This window comes from Podarcis melisellensis, assembly GCF_964234715.1.
Source record: "Podarcis melisellensis genome assembly, chromosome: 14".
Taxonomy (NCBI): domain Eukaryota; kingdom Metazoa; phylum Chordata; class Lepidosauria; order Squamata; family Lacertidae; genus Podarcis; species Podarcis melisellensis.
In genome coordinates this window covers 21,365,931-21,384,743 of record NC_138546.1, presented here as the reverse complement: position 1 = coordinate 21,384,743, position 18,813 = coordinate 21,365,931, and the positions used below count along the sequence as shown (strand labels likewise).

Here is an 18,813-nt window from a genome sequence, read left to right as displayed (position 1 = left end):
AGAGTTATGCCTCTCCGTTGGTTTAATGATGCTTACTGGGATGGGAGACAGAGGAAAGATAACTGGATTTTATGTGAGTGCTGGGGCCTGTCCTGAATCTCAGGAATTGTGCACTTTGTTTAATTATGCTCCTGGTATAAAAAAAAACCTTGGGGTGGAGGTTCCTACTACAGTTAATTAAAAAAAATCCATTTGCAAAGTCTGATGGTTGTGATTTATTTCATTTTTAAAATTCCTATCAATGCTAAGATATTCAAGAAAAAGTATTTTGGATGTGAGAGAGTTAACTGTGCAGCTGATGGTTCTGTCTGGATTGAAATTACAGATGTTAAGATTCTTTTTTCATAGCTAGCATCGCAACGATAAACAAAGCTGAACATTTTTTTCATGCTGTTTTACGTTCAGAATGATGGAGGGGGCCCTATGGGTAGTTCTCCCCACTCTCATAAGCTTGGGGGGGGGGGAAGGCTGCCTGGAAAGGTGCATTCTGTGTGGCAGCCCCATAAACTGCACAATGCTGAAGATGTAACCTTTGAGTCTGGCCTTTGACAGCTGAGGAATATACATTTCCCAACTTATTCTCTTGACTGTAATTTGTTTTAACTGTTCTTAATATTGCATTTTAAAAATTTGAAGGCAAGAAACCAAATAAATAAGCAAATATGTGCAAATAATAATGATGAACAACAATAATTTTGTCATTGTCTATTGTGACCTGCAGCAGAGGCCTGCAGCTATAGGTAATAAATATGGCTGACATACAAGCCATTGCTTGATGCTGTGTGTGTGAGTGTGTGTGTGTGTGTGTGTGTGTGTGTGTGTGAGAGAGAGAGAGAGAGGGAGAGAGAGAGAGAGAGAGAGAGAGAGAGAACACGAACCAGCCTGCCCTAACATCTATATTATCTAAACCTTTTCCCTTCCTATCCAGCCTCAGATAAAAATAACACCGAGCGACCCTGTACTATGAAATTCCGCATGCAATGCTAAATACACAGAAACCATTAGTGTACAAAAAAATCAGCCATCTTCCCTTAGTTCAGCTTTCCTCTGCAAGATGGAAAAGTTCACAGTCCAGAAACGGGAGATTTAATATGTACACATTTACGCCCTGCTCACTCACAGATGTGTGATGTGTGTGCAGAGATACACGGTGAAAGTGTAGTAACAAAGCCTGAGCGACCGCAGCTCTTGCCTTACTCACCAGGAGAAAATGCAGCAGCCTCAGGTGACCCCCCCCTTAATAAGTTGCCATGGCACCCGCAGTGGGGCAAGAATACAAGTGCAAGGAATGTTCCAATGAGAGGGAAGGGATTGGGCGGGGGGGGGGGGGGGAGATTGTCTTTTGAGCCATAAATCACCCAGACAGCTCTTCAGCTGAGCTATCACTATACTGTTGCTGTAGTAACCAATGACAGGGAAAATCTGCAAGGAAATGTATAATTATTAGATAGGAGACAGCACCTTAGTCCAGTCATCAGTACACCACAGAAAATATATGGCTCAATGGTTATGGTTTTTCTGTGTGTGAGACTGTGTAAGGGGGAATTATTATTTTTTGGGTGGGGATATTTTGGAATGCATGTTAAGTTTTTTTTTTCTGTTTACACCCCAGTAAGAATGGGTAGACCAGTTTTAATTTCTCTGTTTAACCATCTGAAATTCAGCTAGCCACATTTTCACATCAGTTTGTGTGTTTATTTTGTGGGGGAGCGTGGAATCTCTAATGAAAATTTGCCAGCATTTTTGTTCCATTTCCTCCTGATCTACACATCTTTGCAAGGGATTTCCCCTAACTGTAATCCATTTTTTCTATGTTGTTTTCATGCACGCGTTCCCCCAACACACACATTATGCTTGTACACTTTTCTTTTTTTGGAAAGAGAACTTCTCTTACAAAACTAAGAGAAGTACGACTTTGGAAAGATAGCAAAGTGCAAATTAGATTAAAGTGCAAAAAGCCTCAAATTTCTCCAGGAATTTCCTGGACATATCCGTAATACTGCATTCAGAAGCAGTGTCTGAGCGGAAATCGCCAAAATGTCCAGGAAAACCTGGACGTTTGGCAACCCATGTCGGCAGTGTCATTTTTTGAGATATTCCTCAAGAATAGCTCAAAAACTTTGGGCAAAACTACAAAAAGCTCAACAACTTTGGCAAAAGAAGCAGCAGCTCAACAACTTCCAACTGTTTGAAGTATGGCAACCCTAACTTACACAACAATATTAAAATATTCAGTAGCTTTAGGAAGGACAGTGGTACGGCAATAAAACAGGATAAACTCCACGCTCTTGGCCCAAAGTCTTCTGTGTTACTTAGGGATGCAGGCAGGCAGCAATTTCTTTCTAGCTCCCTAACAAACTACAGTTCCCAGGATTCTCTGGGGGAAGCCATGTGCCTTAAATATATGGTGCAGCTGTAACCTCAGGTTGAATAGGTACCATACATTTAAAGCACACGGCTTCCCCCAAAGAATCCTGGGGACCACAGTTTGTTAAAGGTGATGAGAATTGCAGCCCAGCACAGTCTCCCCACCATGTCCCAAGGCTGATTTTCAGCAGTCAACATTAATTTAAAGCTCTTATGTGATGCTTCTTATCTCCCATGAAATAAGTGGCTCCCCGGACTTTTCCAGGTCAATGCCCCCTTGGTTTCATAAACTCATCCCCAGTGCCTGCATACTCTACCCTATAAAAGGCATTATTCAGAATAGCGGTTTGCATGGTCCACTAAGGAAGATAACAACAGAATACAATTCAAAACAGTAACACTTAATTGCACATTTCCCCCCAAAATCCGGTTACAACTATTTAGCTTAATTAATTCAACAAAACAGATGAACATGATCCACTGATGCCAGCTTTTTGAAGTCGGATAGTCTCATACACCTGCAGCAGCCCCTTGCTGCCCCCTTGCCTCAGCGCCCCTAGGTAATTCCACCACCCCCAGGTACTGCCCACTTTGGGAATCACCAAACCTACCAAAAGATAGCCAAACCTAACCAGACCAAGCCTTTCTGAGATCTATATCCAAAAACATGAGTCAGGCAGGGGTGGCTGGTGACCATTGTGACTGGTAGGGTGGAAGACAGGGAGCCCAACAGCAGGTGGTGCTAGAGCCAATGACAAGTGGAGGGAACTAATTCTCATTTAGCATCCATCTTCCTCCTCCCTGCTGAGTTCCGCAAAAGCAACACTGAGATGAAGGAGGGGGAAGCTGGCAAGTAGTGTCACCCTCCCGGACTGGGGACGTAAGAAAGAAGGCAGGCAGGCAGGCAGGGCACCATCCCATTTGCCCTAAAGGATCAGAGAGACAGGGACTTTGGTTGCAAGATTCCAAGATGAACACACAGGGTAATATACAAAATACTACTACAAAATCCCACAAACTCCTTAGATGCAATCAAAAAACAATGGGAGGATGACATAGTCTATGAGATTAACCACAGTCAATGGACCAAAATGTGGTCTAAACCCCCCTTTAAATCCATATCAATGAAAAGAAAAGAACTCACTCTGAAAATCACCTACAGGTGGTACCTAACACCAAGAAAACTAGTGCTAATACGCCCAGGTACCTCACCAAAATGCTGGAGAAGGTGCACCTCCACAGGCCACCTTCCACAGATACCTCCACATGTGGTGGGAGTGCCCCAAAATCCAACCATTCTGGACAACAATCAAACGAGAAATAAGTAAAATAACCAAGTACGTATTAGAAATCACCCCAGAATTGGCCTTACTAAACATCTTCCAAGACTATAATGCCCACTTACACCACAAAGAACTCATAACCCACCTACTTTTAGCAGCCAGAAGCATCATAGCCAGACACTGGAGAGACCTGTCAAGAGTAAGCATGGACCAATGGTACAAAATAGTATGGGAAACAGCCCTACTAGAAAAATTAACCAATAAACTTAAACTGACATGGGGACAAATAGAAGAAGACACCTTCACCCCAGTATGGCTCCCCTTTATCACATACACAGCCCAACAACAAAAATCCACCAACAGTATACAAATCAATATGGCTAACCTGTTCCAAAACACCCACCCCACCCATACATGAAAACAAAGACCACCACAGCCAACCACAAATGAATAACCACACCCTAGGCCAACCCCAACCTCTCTCAACACCAAAGGAACAGCAAAGTACCTGCACAAGCAATGCTGACACCAAACCCTACATAAAGTAAATAGAAACATCGCCACCCGACCCCACCCCCACCCATCTTTCCCTCCCTTCACCTCTTTCCTCCTTTTCTTTCTAATGTCTCAACAAATGAAACTGATTTGTAAAAATGTTACATGGGGAAAAAACACAACTCCAAACATTGCACACTTTTGTAAATCAACAAAATCTTTAATAAAAAAAAATAAAAAATAAATAAATGGCAGCCTCTTGAGACAGAGACAAAAATGTCAAATGGAAGCACATCAGTTATGCCTGCAAGCGACCCAACGAGGCCACATCAGCGTCACAAAGGAGAAGACAAACCAAGCAGGACAACTGCTGCCGCATTTGGTTTATCATTTCAAAAGCAAGCGCTCTCAAATGAGCTAACTTTAAAAAAAATAAAAATCCAACCTAGAATGATTTAAGTTCTGCCTCTGGACCTAAGAGACCCCTATGCTCACATGATAGGACTTACCTTTAAAGAAAAGCTGGAACGTATCAACATCTACACCCCAAATATCTATACCCTCAAACCCATCAAGGTTGAATATTTTCTAGGGGTGCAACATTTGATTGATTGGCTAATTGGCCAAAAATCTCCAAATGTTTTGGGCAACAACACTGCTCATTTGCTTTGCATTCGGAAGGTCCCTGGTTCATTCACTGGCATCTCCAGGTAGGTCTGGAGCAGAACCCTGTCCCAAACCTGGGGAGCTGCTGCCAGTCAGTGTCGACAATACTGAGCTAGACAGACAATGGTCTGACTTGGTAGAAGTCTTCCTATGTCTATCTAGCTCAGTATTGTTTACACTGACTGGCAGCAGACAGGGGAAATTCCCTTTCCCACCTGGAGGTGCTGGGGATTAAACCTGGGACCTTCCACATGCAAATCAAATGCTCTACCAATGAGGTACAGTCCTTCCCCAACAATGCTTCATGCCTATCAAGCATAGCTCATTTGGTTAGAGTATGGTACTGATAACACCAGGTTCGATCTGCATATGGGACAGCTGCATATTTAGGTTGGACTAGATGATCCTCAGGGTCTCTTCTCTATGATCCAACTATGTGTCAGAAAAGGAGGGATAAATCTGCAGGTTTTGGTTTTTCTGTTTCTCCTTTCCACCCCTGGGCTGCATCTTACCTTAATCAAATTTACAGCAGACCCATTGAAATAAACGTTCATGATTAAGGTAAGTCTGGCTTGGCACCAGGCAGCTTTCTATGTTCTTCCTATGTTCCTAATGCCCATCATCCCTGAACACTGAGCAGCACGAATTGCTAAGATTGGCAGTTCAGCAACATCTGGAGGGCCAGGGGTTAGTGACCCCTTCCCTGGTGGTATCCCAGACAGGCAGCTGCTGCATTAGATGCCTAGCTGTGGTTGCACAGGGTTCAAGAGATTGGATCCTGCCAGGTTCACCTGGCATCGTCTCAGGGGAGGAAATGTCCCAACTGAGGAGCTGCATCCACCAAGCGCCACGGTCCTCAGCTGCTTTTATGAAACTGACGTGCCGCACCGCGAGGTTCATCTGCAGCGATTTTATTATTATTATTGATTTCTGCAAAGTTAATAGACCTGGCTAAGAGAATCCCGCAATCCGAGCTGCTCGACTTCCTGGCTGACACCATCGGCACAGAGTTAATGAGTTGATCAGAGGCTGAAGTTCCACAGCGTGACTGCAAGATCTGGCCCCAAAGCACAATTATTGATTGGGGTTTATTCTTTTCTCTTCTTTTTTAATCTGAAGACAAGGCTCCCTTTATGACTTTTGACCAGATTTAACAGCCAGGCATCTCCTCCCCACTCTGCAAGCAGTCATAAAACCAGGCACTGGAACAAGAAAGAAATGACCGAGAAGGGAACGTGGGTGAGGATTAACACAATTTGGAACAGTGCACAGGGAGGGACATTTATCCCAGTTTCTCCTAATGCCAGAAAGCATGGAGCTACACAAGAAGCTGCCCTACACTAAGGTAGCTCCTTGGGTTCATCTGTCCCAGGGCTGGGGAACCTCTGGCCTGCAAACCCATTTCCCCCAAACCACATCCACCAGCTGACAAAACCCACGACATCATCTGATGGGTAGGAGAATGGTGTTAAATCCTACATTGGCTGTGCACCCATTCCCAGCACAGAGGAAGGGTATGCAGCCAAAGCAGCAGGATTTAACTGCTACTTTTATCAACTGATGAGTGGGGAGTTAAATCCTGCTCAGTTCAGCAAATTCTATGGAACCCCCCTGCTAAAAAAAGAAAGGAGGGGGAAAAATCTCTCTTTTAGCAGCACCTTGCAAGGTGCTTTGAAGTTCCGACTCTGGGACGTCAAAGCACCTTGCACTAGATGTCATTGTGGCATCGTGTAATGGACAGGTGAGGCTGCTCCTATAAGGATCTGGCCCCAAAAGGTTCCCCATCCCTGATCTAGTTTGTGACTGTTAGTGATTCGCCAGGATATCAGCCGGGGGTCTCTCACAGCCCTCCCTGGAGATAATGAGAGATAATGCACCTGGGACCTTGTGCATGCAGAGCTGTAGCACTGAGTTATGTCCCTGCTTCCCATCTTGCTTTTTACTAGGTTCCCAAAGCAGAGCCTGGTGAAAAAGTGGCTGGGGGTGGGTGGGAGAGGAGTGTGGAGGCAGTGGTGTCAATTACCTACTTCAGTCCATGAGGCTGTAAGCGACACGACAATTGACAAAGACACATCTAAATTTAAGTCACTATAGATAAAAAAAAATCTAACACAAAACTCTCCAGACACAATGAAATCTGATGAAAGGCAACAAATTACTACTAATATTTCATACGAGAACAAGAGATAAAATAATAAGCACATGGCCAGGTATCATGGTATCTTAAAAATAAAATAAAATAAACATATAATTTTACTTTTTTAAAATTTGGGAGTCAAAAGCTTTTGCCTATCAACTGCAAATCACCCTGAGTTCAATCAATAGATTCCAATGTACTACCTGCTCAATCCTCTGCAGAGAGAATCAACACCCTCCAAATGTTGTTGGACTCCAACTCTCATGAGCCAGCATGGCCAATGGTCAGGGATGATGGAAGTTAAATTTCAGAGGCATCTGGGAGGACACCATGCTGATGAAGAGTGTAAATTCAGTTCCCAGCGACTTCACTGTTGCTAAACTACTCAGAATAGCAACGATTCTAAAGACATTTCCAGAGAGTTTTGCAATACCTTAAAATCTAACAAGTTTATTATGGGGCATCCTTTTTGTTAACTGGGCTCCATTTCATCTGATGCAACCAATCACTCAATCAACCCCTACATTATGATAAATGACCAGTATTCACATCTGATGCAATTCTAAGACGCTGTGGAATTAAGCATTCTAATGAGAACGAAATACAGAAAGCTGTTACAATTTACCGTACTAACGCAACCTCCTTTTGTAGGCAGTGCAAGGCAGGCTATTCAGAGCCTGAGGAAGCTGTAATGTTAGAAGATTTGGGACCAACACTGCATAAATAAACCGTGGAATTGTTCCCATAGGGTGTAGTGTCGGCCATGAACTTGGACTGCTTTAAAGTGGAATGGTCTCCCTCGGGAGGTTGTGGACTCTCCTTTCTTGCAGGTTTTTAAGCAGAAGTTGGTTGGCCACTTGTCATGGATGCTTTAACTGAAGATGTCCCACAAGGCAGTGGGTACAGACTTTTCCCTGGGGTTTACTCCCTAATCCTTTCTCATGAAGGAGTACAGCCACAAGGCAGCAGAGGTTTAAGATCAGTTTTCTTTCTCCTAGATGGGCTACCTTCCCAGGTTGATGAGCCTCATGTGCCCCTCATGTGCAGAAACCACCTTCCTAACCACTGGACCCACTATTGGTCTTGTCTGTTCATCCGCCTGAGCTTGTCTTCACATGCAGGGCAAGTCCCTAACTCACCGAGGGTTTGAGACCCCTTGGCTACCCTCACCTGGCCGGCTGGCCAGACACATAGTCATATAACAATACGCAGGATTCCCAGGTCTATGCATCTAGATAAACACTTACATCAGATACACATGCATTATACCAGAGATGAAACTAAGCCAAGCTCTTTTGGACCCAAAAACATTTCAAGCCTTTCAGGCAAAACAAGACACACTGCTTTAAGATGGCACTTAACAGCCAGACACCCATACAAACATTTCTTTGTTGGTTGCAGACTGCAAAGATCTTTCTGACTGAAAGATTTTGAGGAAAGTGTTTGTCCTCAAACCCAAACACCACCTCAGAACAAAAATGGTCAGTCTGCATGTTCTATTCCCACAGCAACCATTCCAATTTGCCCAAAGTTACTAATATTTAATAATTGTGTAAGAGAGTGTTTTAAACCAGCCTCTGCTGACCACACATTAATTTTGCTAATCCTCAATGGCCCCAAAGGAATGTGTGTGTATGTGATAATTTAAAAGAACTGCTTCTGGCCCACCAATTGGCAACCCTTACTTGCCACAGAAGACCAGGCAAGAGGCCTATCGACAAGCACCCTTTAAAGAATCTGTCTTACACCAAGACAGGCCATTGGTTTAGTTAACACAGTACTACGCCAGAGTCATCTGCGACTGGACTTAACTGTCTGGGGTCCTTTGCCTCTTCTTTTTTTTTACCAATGTGCTGCCCTCCAGACGTAGTGGACTTCAACTCTTCAGCTCTATCTCAATGGTAACATTCATTTAAAAGCAACCCTAACTTCGGGTTAAAGCTGTTGCTTAGCAGAAGGCAGCTTCCTATGACAAGGCAAGATCCATAGCTCAGGGGTAGAGCATCTGCCTTGCATGCAAAAGGTCCCTGGTTCGATCCCCAACGGCCTCTCCAGGTAGGGCTGGGAACTGTCCCCTACTGGAGAGCCACTGCTTGTTGTCAGTGTAGACCAGTGGTTTTCAACCAGTGTGCCATGGCACCTTGGGATGCCTTGAATGATGATCAGGGGTGAGTGGGCAACATGGCCTCTGTCCCTCTTTCCTTCCCTCCCTCCTCTGATGCCCTCTTGCATCTCTGCCTCCCAAAGGCTTGCACAGCTGTTTGTTGCAGCAGCAGCCCTGGCTACAAGCTCCGCAGGCGAATGGGGCCTCTGGGGCTGGCCTCCACAAGGGAGGGTGTTCAAAAAAGGCTGAGAGGCTGCCAGCTCTGCAGGCAAGGGGTGACATAACTGGGCTCCTGAGCCCCACAGGGGTGCCGCAGAAAGAAGGTAGTTGGTCAAGGGATCCGTGGACTAAAAAATGTTGAAAACCTCTGGTGTAAACAATATTGGGCTAGATGGGCCATTGGCCTGAATCACAGAAGTATAGAATGGTTGAATTGGAAGGGATCCCGAGGGTCATCTAGTCCAACGCCCTGCAATGCAGGAATTGGTATTATGCAGCTTGTTTCCTGTGTTCCTAGAGTGTCAGTCCATCTGCATATGCACACAAGCAGCTCGTCTTCTGCAGATCAGAGTACAAATTAAACTGCAGCTCATTTCTGCCAAACAAAGCCAACTGGCAAACTCTCCTGTTCCAAAGATCACCGTAATTGCCATCATTATTCCTTCAGAGCCGGGAATCAGCAGTTGCTAAGCCCAGGCCTTGACCTGCAGGAACTGCAGCCCCTCCCTCCCACACCGGCAACAGGATCAAGCAAAGAACAGGTGCCGCCCTTGGGGAACAGATGCTATCGTGGTGTTTTGCATCCACCACAAAGTGGCAGGCAGCTGCTCCAAATACATCACCTCATTTAGCTGAGAAAACTTTGCATGCTGTTCCACTGGAACTTCCTAGGCAAATACACCCGGCAAAATTTAACAATTCAGCTGGCTGGCTGCAAAGTCATCGGGAGGAGGACCTCAGGCTTGGAGCGTATATGTGGCTCTCTATACCTCTCTCCAGGCTCCACCTCTTCTCTGTAGGCCACACCTCTCATTGGCCCAAGGTGTTTTTGTCTGGCTGGAACGTGTATTGAGTCTTTTTCAGCCTAAGGGCCTCATTCCCTCCTGGGCATTTTGCCAGGGGCCACATGCTGGGTGCAGGTGAGGCCAGAGGCAAGGGGGGGGGGCAGAGCAACAGATATATATTTTACTTTGTACAGTAGGCTAGTTTCAAGGCACATTTGCAACCCTCCCTATACTCCACTCATGTAACCAAGAGTTATTATCACTTCAAGGGTGCATTTCAGCCATGCAAGCTTGTTTTCTACTGCTATAGGGGGTAGTGTTAAGTTGTGGGTGAACATATCAGACGACACAGTGATTCTTCAAACAGCTCTTGTTTATTCACAGGCCAGGACAGAACTGAACTGAAGGGTTCAGTCAGCTTGCTTATATAGAGCTCCAGTACAGCGTAACTGTAACAGTTTTCTAAAACTATCCAATCACTGAACGTCACTTTTGATCCCTTATTTGCATAACTATCTACAGTATCCCCCTGCTGGCCCAGGGTGAGAACTTCAGTACATAACAGGCAGGACCCAAGCCAATGGATTCAAAGGAGAGGAAAGGAGACTCCGACTAAACATTGAAAGAACTTTCTGACGATAAGTGATGTTCGACAATGGAACGGACTCCCAAAGAAGTTAGTGGGCTCTCCTTCATTGGAAGTTTCTAAACAGGGTATGGATAGACACCTGTCAGGAATGCTTTAGCTCGGATTCCTGCATTGCAGGGTGTTGGACTAGATTACCCTTGTGGGGGGCGCTTCCAACTCTACAGTTCTGTGATTCTATGATTCTATACCCCTCTTGCTGCAGGTGATGGAAAAGACCAGGTCTCAGGCTGCTGCCCTGGACCACCACTGCTTGTGCTCACTAGCCTGGTGTAAAAAAACGGCACGATTCGGCGCAAGGCGAATTCCCTATGCTGAAACAGCAAATCGATTAAACAGTACCTAAACATGACTCAGCACAGAAGAGCAAAGCGGAACTGCTTCGTTTGATGATAACATGGCTATAGCAAGATAATTTATATATGGACTTACAATGTGCTGCCTGCTATCCAGGATCTTTCTACCGTCCACTGCCAGGAAAGGTTTCCTCCTCCCACCTCCACAAATTAAAATTAAACCAAACCACCTACAAAGAAGTGTGAGGAGAAGGAACAGGAGGGCTGTTTCTGGTCCCAACCAGGCAAGAGAAGGGATACGGGCTTCTTTGCAAGACCCCTTTCTGCATAAGTGCGACAGAATTTATTGTGATAATTTTCAGAGAATCGCAGCGATGCTTTCTTCCATCCAGTTGCTGCTTCTATCCCTAGAATGCATGAACCCACCCCCCAACCCCCTTTCAAAACATCAGAGCAACACCAGTCGAAGAACTGCTCACAACTGACAATCCCTGGAAGAAGGAAGGCCTTAATCGTGGAAAACCAGCCACGATAAAAGCAGTTAATACGAGGGACTACTTGAATGGAATGTAAATTCCACCCCCCAAGGCTGAAACTGGTTGGGATCTTTTGAAGGAAAGAGATTTTTTTACATAAGGGGACAGAGACACAAACAGTCATTTATGGCAAGGAAAACAGAGTGGGGGTGGGGCAGAAAAAGAAAGGGAATGGACACAGCAAGGAGAGCAAGGAGAGCGTCATTTCGCGGGGGCTTTGCAACCCTCTCCCCAGGTGCAAATATGGATTTGGGGGAATGTTGGGTCAGGAGCAAGTGGGTGATCAAAAACTGATCACCTGCCACAAAAGGGAGGTTTTAGGATGGAAACACATAGGACAAACAAACAAACAGTGGCAATGCTAATCATATTCAGAGAGAACCTATTGAAATTAATGGACATGGCTAACTTAGGTTCATTAATTTGAGTAGGACTTGGTTGGATACAACACAGTGCAGAAAATGATGTGCTTCCCGCTTCTTTTTTGTCGCCAGGCTCTTCCCATCAAATTCAAGATTTGGCTATGGTCTTTTGAGTGTGGGGGGCAATCTGAGAAGAAACGATGAGCACAAATGCTACATTTTCTGTAACTACAGAAGATAAGGACACAAGATTCTCTGGGCTGGGCATGTTCTACAAGTGTTGTAATCAGCCCTGGGGACAGCATTCATCATCCTTTGGAATCTAACTTTTCTTTTTCTTTTTTTTAAAAAAAAGGTTGCTGGTCCTCAAGACTTCCAAGATAAATTCTGCGGGTCAGAGGTTGGGACTTTAGTGCCTGGCTATCTGTCTTCCAGTATCCTTGCTGGTGGATTTTGATTTATTTAATTATTTTGAGTGCAGAATATGAGATGTGTAGAAGGAACTTTATCCCAGGTCAAAATTGGTTAGCAGCCTGGTTTTTATCACCCTTTGACCTCTTCAAACTCTACAGTTCCATTTAAAAAACAGTCACATATTTTGGACTTGCAAGAAAAGGGTGGGTTTATTTTAGTTAGTCACTTGCCTTTCAAGTAGTTAATTGGTTAAGTTTCATAAGCACTCACAGTTTTGATAAACAAAACCTGCCAATCATTTGCTAAAAGGACATCCTTGGAGTCCCTTGGCGGGATGGTTAACAAACCAGAACCAAAACTGCTACAAAACAAAACTCCCCGATTAAAATATTCCTTCACCGATGGAAACAGCTCCCTGCCATTCAATCAACAAGAGTAGCTGATTAATCCACCGATGAAGCTGATGAAAAGCTTGCAGCACAAATTCCAACGTGCACCAGCCCAAACCGTTTGCTTGTTTTGATAATACAATTGAACCTTTAAATTTCTGGGAGTGGTGATGGGAAGGGTGGCCAAGACAAACTACAGAAGGCGTCTAAGAATGTTATTCTTGGGTAGAGGCTGTCTGGCTAGTCTGAATCGGCTTCCTGTTCCTCAGGAAAGGAGGACCGTCCAGGAGGGATGGAGAGGAGCAAAGATGCTCAAGTCAGGATGCTGGTGGTGATGAATTCATGGAGGATAAGACTGTCATTGGCTACTAGAAACAATGGCTTGCTTGGCCTTCACAGTCAGAGGCAGCAATGCTTCTGAATACCAGTTGCTGGAAACCAAAGTGGTCTTGTGCTCAGGTTGTGCTTGTGAATTTCCCCCAGGCATCTGCTCAGCTACTGTAAGAACAGGATGCTGGACTACATGGGCCATTGGCCTGATCCAGAAGCCAGAAGCTCTTCTGATGTTCTTACGATGAGAGCACCTGAAAAAGCTCACAAGAGACTCTGGGCATTGTCAGAATTGAAATCGTTCCCCCAAAATGAGACCAATGGGGAAGGTTCCTTGAGAATGGGATGTGGTGTGCTGGGGGGTGAGATTCCCTAAGAAGGATAGGCTAGATTTGGGGAAATGATGGAGACAAAGTGAAGCTGTGTCCTCAAGAAAGGGTTTGTTTGGTTTTTTTGGGGGGGGGGAGGATTAGTTCCCTAGAAGAAAAATGGGGGACAGGACATTAAGTGGTGGCTCTGGAAATACATTAAGAAGGGAAACCCCCCTATATACAATGGGAATAATGGGGAGAGTGAAGAGTTCAACATGGAACGAGAGGAGGAGAGTGACATTGGGGGCGGGAGGCGAGAAAGGCGTAAGGCAGTGGTGGCAGCTGTTTTGGGACTACAACTCCCATCATCCCTAGCTAACAGGACCAGTGGTCAGGGATGATGGGAACTGTAGTCCCAAAACAGCTGGAGGGCCAAGTTTGGCCATCACTGCCATAAGGGGTTGAGGCTGTGGGGGCAGGATGTTGTAGAGGTAGAAACATGGGGGGGGGGGAGGAAGTGAAGAGGGCTAATAAGAAGCCTCCCCACTAAAAAGGGGGAGGGCGAAGAGAGCGACTGGGAAGAGAAACCAGACAGAACCAGAGATCTCCGAGATGATGACGTAATAAAGAGATTGGGAGGGGGCAATACTGGAAAAGGTTATCCCCAGTAGACCAAGGAGGCATATTGATGTCCCCTCCCTTCCCCCCCCAAAAAAAGATGGGAGAAGCAGGATGCAATAATAGATGAAAGGGAAAGAAAATAAATTGCTTAAAAGGGATTACATAAAGACCCCTCTACTGTATTAAGAACTGAAGGGAAGGGGTTGCTGTTCCTAATTATTATCTATCCTGTTCACAGGTAGGTATAAAATGGAGGCTATCTTCTCGCCTCCTTCCCGAGATAAGCGGAAGAGCGGCAAAGAAGCAGAGCCCTCCCCCTACTCACCGCTTTCCAGGCAAACGCCGGCTCGCTCCGACCTCAGCCGCTTTCGCCCCCGTCTAGCCGCGCCGCCGCCGCGGTCCCCTGCTTGCAACTGAGCAGCCGGGAGGGCGGATCGCAGCTGGCCCGCTCGCCGAACGCGCCGCAGCCAATCGGAGCCGAGCTTTCGCCGCTCCGTTGCGGCGCCAGCCAATGGGAGGAACCGAGTGCGACACACCCCTCCTCTGAGGAGGGGAGGGGAAGAGTTGTTTTGTGCGGTTAGGAGGAAAGAGGGTAAATCTAAAGGACGGGGGTGGGCGAGATGGAGGGAGGCAGGCAGGCGGATGGGGTTTGCCTCTGAGACCGTGACAGGTGGTCCCTTTGATCAGCCCTTGGGGATGGGCGGTTTTTAGCAGTGGTACCATTTCTTTTGAAACGCAGAGGAAGTATCAGGCTCAAGTCTACCTGCATCAGATCTCGCACCCTCCCTTGGAAGATCTGGCTTCCAATACAGTGGTACCTCGGGTTACATATGCTTCAGGTTACATACGCTACAGGTTACAGACTCTGCTAACCCAGAAATAGTGCTTCAGGTTAAGAACTTTGCTTCAGGATGAGAGCAGAAATCGTGCGGTGGCGGCGCAGCGGCAGCTGGAGGCCCCATTAGCTAAAGTGGTGCTTCAGGTTAAGAACAGTTTCAGATTAAGAATGGACCTCCGGAACTAATTAAGTTCTTAACCCGAGGTACCACTGTATTCCCCTTGGCCCTGCTTACTTACAACAGCGGAGAGGATAGTATTATTTTAAAAAAGGAAAAAATGCCATATAAGTAGTGAATTGTCTATTCCCCCCTTCATTCTGTGTATATACATAACTAACAGAGAGGTAATTTGTTTAGAGAATAATGTGTAAATATTGTGTTCTGTTGTAAGCATTTCCCACATTCACCCCACACATTTCCAATCACTATGATGGCCTTTCTCAACATGTGGGTCCCCAGATGTTGTTGAACTACAACTCCCATCACCCCTAGCTAGCAAGGCCAGAGCTCAGGGATGATGGGAGTTGTAGGCCAACAACATCTGGGGACCCACAGGTTGAGAACGCTGGATGACTTCTTCCCCCAGGGAATTCTGGTAGCTAAAGTGTGTTAAGTGTGTTGAGAGTTATTAGACCACAATTCCTTCCCCTACCCCTGCAGCCCCAGCTACAGTTCCTAGAGCTTCCTGGGAAGACAGATTGATTACGAAACCTCTCTGCCAACTGTAGCTCTCCTGCAGTTACAGGATATCAGCATTGACTGGGGAAAAAAGCAAGAAATCCACCCCAAAACTTTTGCAGACACAAATAGTATTCAAGGCAGGATCAAGTATAACCAACCCATGCTCTCATGAGCACAAATAATCACAAACATCAGAAGGATATTTGGAAGGGCCCTAAAGGGGCTTACTCACAAGTAAGTGGGAATAGGATTGCAACCCTAGTTTAATTACATCCATTGAACCCAAGTGTGTTCCGAGCAGAGACCTTGTCTGATTCGGCAAACCGGCACTTGACGTTCTTAGGGAATTCTGCTCTTCACAGCATATCAGTGATAAACACACAGATTGGTGCACAGGCAGGCTGGCTGGCTGCTCAGATATGCCCTTTTTATAGCTGAAATTTAGCAACCGGGAACTTGGCCCTGCTAGTAAAAGATAGTAAATAATCAAGTGCATGATGACACGTCCTTTTGTAACCTTGCCGGCTGTTCTGATTAGACCCTCCTAATGCCAGATTATGCAATTGGTGCTACAAAGAAAACCAGTAGGCAATTTGAGAAATAGCCAACCTGGACAGAGAGCAGAACCAAGGTCAATGTCTGGTGCAATGGGTCAGTGCACCTGGCTGTTAACCAGAAGGTTGGTGGTTTGAGCCCACCCAGGGATAGCTGCGGTGGGCAGAATTACTGCATTGCAGGGAGATGACCCATGGGATCCCTTTCCATTCTATGATTCCATGAAAAATTACTTTCAAAATCCTCCTCTACAAATTTTGATGTTCCGTATTCCCACAGTATTCTCCCACACAAATATTCACTGAATATTTGATACCTGTTTCACTGTAAGGACAAAAGAAGAGCCTGCGGGACCAAGGTAATGGCCCATCTTATCCAGTATATCCTGTTTTTACGGTGGCCAACCAGGTGCCCGATGGCAAACCACAAGCAGGATTCTACCTTCTCCTTGCAGTTTCCAGCAGGCAGGTATTCAGAAGCACTGCTGCGACTGACCTTTGAGGCAGAGCATAGCCATCGTAGCTAGTAAACCGAGGGTCTGTCTGATTCTCCATGAATTTATACATCCATTAAAACCATTTCTGAGAATTATTGGCGTTTGCAAAATGACTGCAAATATCAGTAGCTTCATTTGCCCAAACATTGATTTTGAGACTAGAGTTTAAATTTAAAACAAACTGAGTTGTATCCAATGTTTGCCCACTCAGAGTAGACCTATTTAATGGACATGATTTAGGTCCATTGTGTCTTCTCTAGCTCAGTTAGAGCTTTCAGTTTGAATTTGCTGCCAATAACCAATTGCTTGTCACTCTCTCTGCTTTCTAGATTTGAGTGTTAAATAACATTATGCTCTTTTGACCCAGAAGCCTTCCCCCTTTTCATTTCCTTCGCCTCGCCTTCAATTCTTGTATTATCTTCATTGTCCTAGCCTAGTTCTTCAAATCCTCCTGCCGAAGCATTAATACCCGGTGGGGGCTGACATCTTTAATCATGCTACGTATCATATGCCAGCACAGTTTAAGTGCATGATGTACAATTAAAGATGGCAACGTTCTGGGAAAACAGCTCTGCTGAGATTTTCAAAGGAATGACAGGCAAATTTGGTGAGATGAAGGGAGGAGGGAGTGCTGAGGTCTCTGCTCAGGTCTCTTCCTGACCAATGAGAGCAAGAAAAAAGGTAGAATTTGCTGGAGCAGCAGTGTTCCTGAATAGCCTGATTTTCAGCCAACATCAAAGACTAGATGATCCTCAGGGTCCCTTCCAACTCTACAATTATATGATTCTGTATCTTCAAATGGCCTTTAGCAAGTGTAACAGAGTTTTTCAGCCAACCATTGGGCTGGTTAGTGTGAAATTCTCTTTCCATGTGCCTCCAAGGACTGCAGAACACTGGCTCACAACTCTCCAAACTCCCATGTCCAGTCACAGTGCATAGCCTTTCCTGTCTTTGGGTCCTATGTGAGTTTTGCCCTGCAGCTCCTAGGGAACTAAGAAACTGCCTTATACTGAGGACAGGCCTGTCTAGATCAGTATTGTTGGTAACCGGCAGAGGCTCTCCAGGGTTTCAGACACGAGCTTTTCCTCCCTGGCATCTTCAGATCCACTTGTGCATGTGGGCATGGGGTCTCCCGAATAGGATAAGCATTTGGACTTTGGAGAGGCAACTCCTCTGTAATAAGTAGGGAGCACTGTTGAGAGGCCAAGAGAGGAAACAGAGTGCAGGATAGCTATGTTTACAAGTGAGGGGAGTGAGGAAGACAGCAAGGAGCAAGAAGCTTGAGAACAATTGAAGAGGGACACAGCAGGAGTCTTCCGACTGGCAAACAAAGGGTGACCTAGAAAGCGATACAGGGTGTGAGAGCCAATCACACAAGGGGTCACTTGCCACCAATCTGAGGCTGACATCAAGGCAATCCTTGCAGAGCTTATTCAGGAGGGTGTGCCATATTTCTGAATCGTGCATACACACAGACAAGGGTATTCTCCAAAAACAAAGCTCATGGTAAAGTGAAGCTGAATCAGAGTATCCCAGAATTCTCTTCTGCCCTACTTTCAAGAGGAGCAGTCCTCTCTAAAGGATGCAAAAGCATACTGAGCAAAAGTGGAATGTAGCTACCCTTTTGCTAATGTTCACATGAACATAGTGTAGAAACAGGGCTGTGTCGTCGTGAGCTCTATTTGCACATTCAAAATTAGTGTCAGGGCTTAAACTGGGAAGTGAAAGCTGTTGTGCGCACCTTGATCTCCCCACGTACACTGGGCACATCTGCCCCACTCAGTATTCCCAGGCTGAGTGCAGAAGGTCTGGTGAAGGTCTGATTCTCAAGATCAAAAACCCTGATTATTGCAGAGGTTCCTGATTGTGGGGAGAATTTCTTCGTTCATACCTGGATTTCAGAAGAGATGCGACCTCCAGTCTGAAATTTATTGTTTACTAAAATATGGCGGAACCGGAGAGCTATTCTACATGGGATGCGGAATGACGTGGTAGAGTGCTGGAGTGCCCCAGTGCAGAAAGGACACTGCATTTTTGAATGCTCTACAGTGTGCAGCAAAACTAGCACATTAGAATGTAAACTTCTCTCAATAATACAAGTTTCCTTCCAGAATTCTACCACATCACTCTCCCAACTTACTTTGCATAAGGTACAGAACAGCACCTATTCACAAGCAATTGCTGTTTTCACCCTGTGCAAAATATGCATTATGTAATAAACGAAGACAACTGGGAACAGGATTGTAGAAAACAAAAGATGCCTGCAGAGTTGAGCAGAAGA

General features: G+C 45.5%; 1 protein-coding gene across 2 annotated transcripts in view; it reads right to left on the bottom strand.

Moving 5' to 3' along the window:
* The window catches only part of ABAT (4-aminobutyrate aminotransferase), a 47,563-nt gene extending 33,168 nt beyond the window's left edge, over positions 1-14,395 (bottom strand). Inside the window, exons 1-2 of one of the 2 annotated variants that reach the window (XM_081887432.1) lie at positions 14,287-14,370; positions 7,152-7,281 (exon numbers count right to left, since the gene is read on the bottom strand). The gene's annotated coding sequence lies outside the window, so the exon portion shown is untranslated. Of the gene's footprint in view, positions 1-7,151; positions 7,282-14,286 lie in introns of both variants that reach the window. The other variant, XM_081887431.1, reaches the window with a different exon arrangement.
* Between the last annotated feature and the right edge of the window lie 4,418 nt (positions 14,396-18,813).